This window comes from Vulpes lagopus, chromosome 1 (genome assembly GCF_018345385.1).
Source record: "Vulpes lagopus strain Blue_001 chromosome 1, ASM1834538v1, whole genome shotgun sequence".
NCBI lineage: Eukaryota > Metazoa > Chordata > Mammalia > Carnivora > Canidae > Vulpes > Vulpes lagopus.
Genome location: NC_054824.1, coordinates 72,089,453 through 72,094,658, shown reverse-complemented (window position 1 = coordinate 72,094,658; position 5,206 = coordinate 72,089,453). Strand labels below are relative to the sequence as shown.

Sequence of the window (5,206 nt, the reverse complement as noted above, 5' to 3'; positions counted from 1 at the left end):
ATTCAACCAAAAGGCAGATGCTCAACCGCTGAGCCACTCAGGCATCCTGTGGTCAAGTTTTAGAAGGATTGGTCTTCTTTAATGGTAGGATTCACAGTGAATCCATCAGATCCGGGGCTTCCTTTTGTAGGAGATATTTGATGATTGATTCAAAATCCTACTGGTTATGGTTCTATTCAGTTATTCTATTTCTTTGTGATGCGGTTTTGATAGGTTTTTTTTGTTTCTAAGCATCTGTTCATCTCATCTAGGTCATCCAGTTTGATGCTACATACCTGTTCATTGCCCTGCTAATCATCTTTAATTCTGTAGAATAGGCAGTAATATCCCCACTGACATTTCTGATATTTAGCAATTTTAGTCTTGTCTCTTTGTCTTGTCAATCCAGCTAAATGTTGGTCAATTCTGTAGATCTTTCTAAGAACCAACTTTGGGTTCATTGATTTTCCCGATTGTTTTTCTATGCCCTGCTTAATTGATCTCTACTCTAATACTTATTATTGCCTTTCTTCTACTAACTTTGTGTTTTGTTTGTCTTTTCTACTTCATTAAGTTTAGAGTTTGGCTGTTGACTTGAGATCTTTTTTTAAAAACTTATTATATTTTAATTGAATTATAATTAACTCAGAGTGTTATATTAGTCAGATGTAGAATGTAATGATTCAACAATTCTATACATCTATATGCATTGCTCATCTCATCACTATAATTGTTCTCTTAGTCCCCTTCACCTTTCATCCCTCCCCAATGACCGCCCCTCTGGCAGCATCCGGTTTGTTCTCCACATTCAAGAATCTCTGTTTTACTTTGTCTCTTTTTTTCTTTGTTTTGTTTCTTAAATTCCACACAGGAAAGACATCATATGGTGTTTGTCCTTCTTGGACTTATTTCACTTAACATTATACCTTCTACATCCATCCATGTTGTTGCAAATGGCAAGATTTCATTCTTATTCATGGCTCCATAATACTCATTACATAATATCACAACTTCTTTATCCCTTCCCTCTGTGTATGGACACCTGGGCTGCTTCCATATCTGGGCTACTGTAAACAATGATGCAATAAACATAGGGATGCATATATCTTTTCAAATTAGTGTTTTCATTTTCCTTGGGCGAGTACTCAGTTGTGGAATTAATGGATCATATAGTAATCATATTTTCAATCTTCTGAGGAACCTCCGTACTGTTTTCCACAATGGTTGCACCAGTTTGCATTCACAACAGTGCATGAGAGTTCTTTGTTCTACACATCCTTGCCAGCACTTGTTCTTTCTTGGGGTTTTGATTTTAGCTATTCTGATGGATGTAAGGTGATATCTCATTGTGGGTTTTTTAAATGTGTTTAAATATTTTTAAGGTTTAAAAAGTGGTTATAGTTTGTAATTCCTAGTTGGAAAACATCATCTGAATGAATACCCTAGTGGCAAACCACTATAGAATGTTTCAGTTGCATGTGGGGCAGAGGGGTAAGGATTCTCTTCACAGCACCCAGCTTTCTTCATGAGAAGGTCAGAGGTACACTAGTTTGTATTACAGCGACATCCATTAGGTGATGGAAGTTACTTTGTCTTCAGCAAGGGCTTTATTTGTCAGAAGGGCTTTATGCTTGACCTCCAAATTTGGCTGACAATTTCTGATGAGATTAATAACCTTTGGGTTGCTCTAATATTTTGACATATTTGCTGGGTTCTGGACTCCATCCTGGAAGGCCACCCTAACTTCTGGATCCTGCATGGCTGCAAGAACCTCTGGGTCACTAAGACTCTCAGTTGAGCCCAGATATTCCTGCCATTCCAGGCATCCTCCCCCCTGCCTTTCCAGGCATTTCTCCAGGAAAATTACTAGGCATTCCCCCAGGAGAGCCACCTGGGAAAGAGCCATACACTGAGCTCCTGATTGTTTTCTGGCTTCTTCCTCCCCCTGGGCTCTCTCATGTTCTTCCGAGCCTCTTAACCCTTTTCTATTCTTTCTTTGATCTCTCACTCTTCATGTTTTCGCTCATACTTCCTCTGATGTTCAACAATTTTCTGGGCCCTTGGTTGAGCTTCTTTCAGCATTGCACTAGCATCTTCATCATAATCCAGTTTACAAGCAAGGGCAAGATCATGTGCTGCTTCTTCCCAATGACCCAGAAGTCTGTGTACTTTCCCCTCGCCACTTGTTTTTTTTGTTGTTGTTGTTGTTGTTGTTTTTAAGATTTCATTTATTTATTCATGAGAGACACAGAGAGAAAGGCAGAGACACAGGCAGAGAGAGAGAAGCAGGCTCCATGCAAGGATCCCGATTTGGGACTCGATCCCGGGACTCTGGGATCATGGCCTGAGCCAAAGATAGACACTCAACCTTTGAGCCACCCAGGCGTCCCTTCCCTCACCACTTGCAAGGCTGAGCTGAATCGGGATTTATTTCAGTAGCCCTGTCACAGCCTCGAATGGCAGCATTTGGCTTCTGTAATTTGACAAAGACGGGCTCTCGGCATACAAAATGGCCAAACGAGAATTCAGTTTGATGGCATCTGTGAACAAGTCAATGGCTTTCTGTAGGTCACCATCATGTAGGGCATCAATGGCAGCCCCTTTTTTATCGTTTGCCTGATCCATCATTTCCTCAGTTATCTCTACATTTTCATCTCCTATTTCCTGAGGGGCATCAGTATCTGGTTCAGTCACACCGTTGTTGTCAATTTCTAGATCACTTTGCTCACTTGATGGTTCCTCTGTCTTTATGTTTTCCTCTGCCTTCTGTTTTTAATTCCTTGATATTGTCTTCCGATTTAGTTTTATAAGTAGCAGGTGGTATTTTACCCCCCATGGTCTCCACCCACTCCCGCAGGAAGCGCATTTCCTTGGTAGGCAGAATGCTCAGATCCTGCTTACACATTTTCATGAAGGCCCGAAGCTCGCTCACTGCAGGGGTCCCTGGTCCAGAGGTGGTGGCAGGGGGCAGGCATGGCTGAGGTCGCAGCCTGATTCCAGGTGCCGGTACTAGCTCAGCGTGACCGTGTGGAAGGAGGCTGCTGCCTCTCATTGTGTGTTTGATTTGTGTTTGCCAGATGATAAGTGGTGTTGAGCATCTTTTCAAGTACTTGTTTGTCTTCTTTGGAAAAAAAGGCTCTTCGTGTCCACTGCCCGCTTTAAATTGGTTTATTTTGTTGAGGTGGGTGTTTTGTTCTTGTTGAGTTATATACATTCTTCATGTATTTTGGGTATGCACCCTTATTGAATATATTTTTGCCAATATCTTCTCCCATTCAGTAGGTTGCCTGTGTTTTATTGAGGTTTTCTTTCACTATGCTAAAGCTTTGTATTTTGATGTAGTTACAACTGTTTGATTTTTCTTGGTTTCCTAAGCCACGGGAAACATTCCTAGAAAATTGTTTCTATGGCTGATGTCAGGGATATAACTGCCTATGTTCTCCTCTAGAAATCTTACATTTTTAGGTCTCACGTTTAGTTCTTCTCCCCATTTTGAGTTTATTTTGGGGTATGGTGTGAGAAATAGTCCAGTTTCATTCTCGTGAAGTAGGTGTTGCTTTTCAGCACCATTGGTTGAAGATACTGTCTTTTTCCCCACTGTATATTGTTGACTCCTTTGCTGTAGATCATTTGACCACGGAAGTGTTGGTTTATTTCTGAATTCTTTCACTTTCTCCTCTTCCTTCATCTTTTCATCTTCTTTTTTAATTTTATTAAGAAATCCATATGTTTAATTATTCATTTATTTTAGAGAGAGCATGTCAACTCAAGCAGAGGGAGAAGCAGAAGGGGAAGGATGTAGAGGGGGAAGGATTCTCAAGCAGACTCTGTGCTGAGTGCAGGCTCCATCTCACAACCCTGAGATCATGAGATCATGAACTGAGCTGAAGCCAAGAGTCAGAGGCTTAACTGATGGAGCCATCAGATGCCCCTTCTTTTTTATGTAAGTATTTGCAGCTCTGAATCTCCCTCTTAGTACTGCTTTCACTGCATCCTGTAAGTGTCGGTATGTTGTGCTTCATTTGTATTTGTCTCTAAATATTTCCTAATTTCCTCGTAGTTTCCTTTAGACCCATTGGTTATTTAAGGGGTGTTGTTAACATTTCACAAATTTGCAGAATTTCCAGTTTTCCATATTTTTTTAAAGATTTAATTTATTTATTTGTGAGAGACACAGAGAGAGAGAGAGAGAGACAAAGACACAGGCAGAGGGAGAAGCAGGCCCCATACAGGGAGCCCGATGTGGGACTCAATCCCTGGTCTCCAGGATCACACCCTGGGCTGAAGGCGGTGCTAAACTGCTGAACCACCCAGGCTGCCCCCAGTTTTCCATATTCTATTGATTTCCACTTTCAACCCATTTTAGTTGGAGAAGATAGTTTGTATGATACCTTTCAAATCTATGAAACTTAATTTGTAGCCTAGCACAGGATCAATACTGGAGAACATCCATCCAGGTGATTTGAGAGACCATATAGTCTGTTGTTTTGGTTAGAGTGTTGTGTGTATGTGTATTACCTCTAGTTGGATTACTGTGTTGTTCAAGTCCTCTATGTCCTTTATTTCTCTTCTGTCTGGTGGTTCTAACCATCATTAAGAATAGGGTATTGAAGCCTCCAACTATGATTATAGAACTGTGCATTCCTCCCTTTGGTCTGTCAGTTTTTCCTTCATGTGTTTTGAGGACCTTTTATTAGGTGTGTAAATGTTTAAAATGATTATATTTTCTTTAACTGAATATTCTCTCAAAGTGCAATGTTGTCTTTTGTAAGTTTTTTTTTCTTTTGTAAGTTTTTTAATTGAAAGCCTGCTTTGGTTCCTATTTCATTTCCTGTGATACATACCCTGGGTTTTGATTGCTGGGTCATGTGGTAGTTCTATTTAAAATTTTTTTCCAGGGCAACCCCGGTGGCTCAGGGGTTTGGCACCACCTTCAGCCCAGAGCCTGATCCTGGAGACCTGTGATCACATCCCACATCGGGTTCCCTGCATGGAGCCTGCTTCTCCCTCTGTCTGTGTCTCTGCCTCTCTTTCTGTGTGTGTGTCTCTCATTAATAAATAAATAAAATCTTAAAAAAAATTTTTTCCGGGGGGCTCCACACTCTTCCATACCACCAGTAGTGATGACAAGGATTTCCTTGTCTCCACACCCTCCCCCATCTGTTCCCTGGTCCTCTTATAATAGCCATTCTAACAGGTGTGACATGATGTTTCACTGAGGTTTAGA

General features: G+C 40.9%; 2 pseudogenes; both read right to left on the bottom strand.

Annotated features, from left to right (window-relative positions):
• Positions 1 to 1,604: 1,604 nt before the first annotated feature.
• Positions 1,605 to 2,199, bottom strand: LOC121489403 (annotated as a pseudogene).
• LOC121489395 lies at positions 2,199 to 3,721 on the bottom strand (annotated as a pseudogene).
• Between the last annotated feature and the right edge of the window lie 1,485 nt (positions 3,722 to 5,206).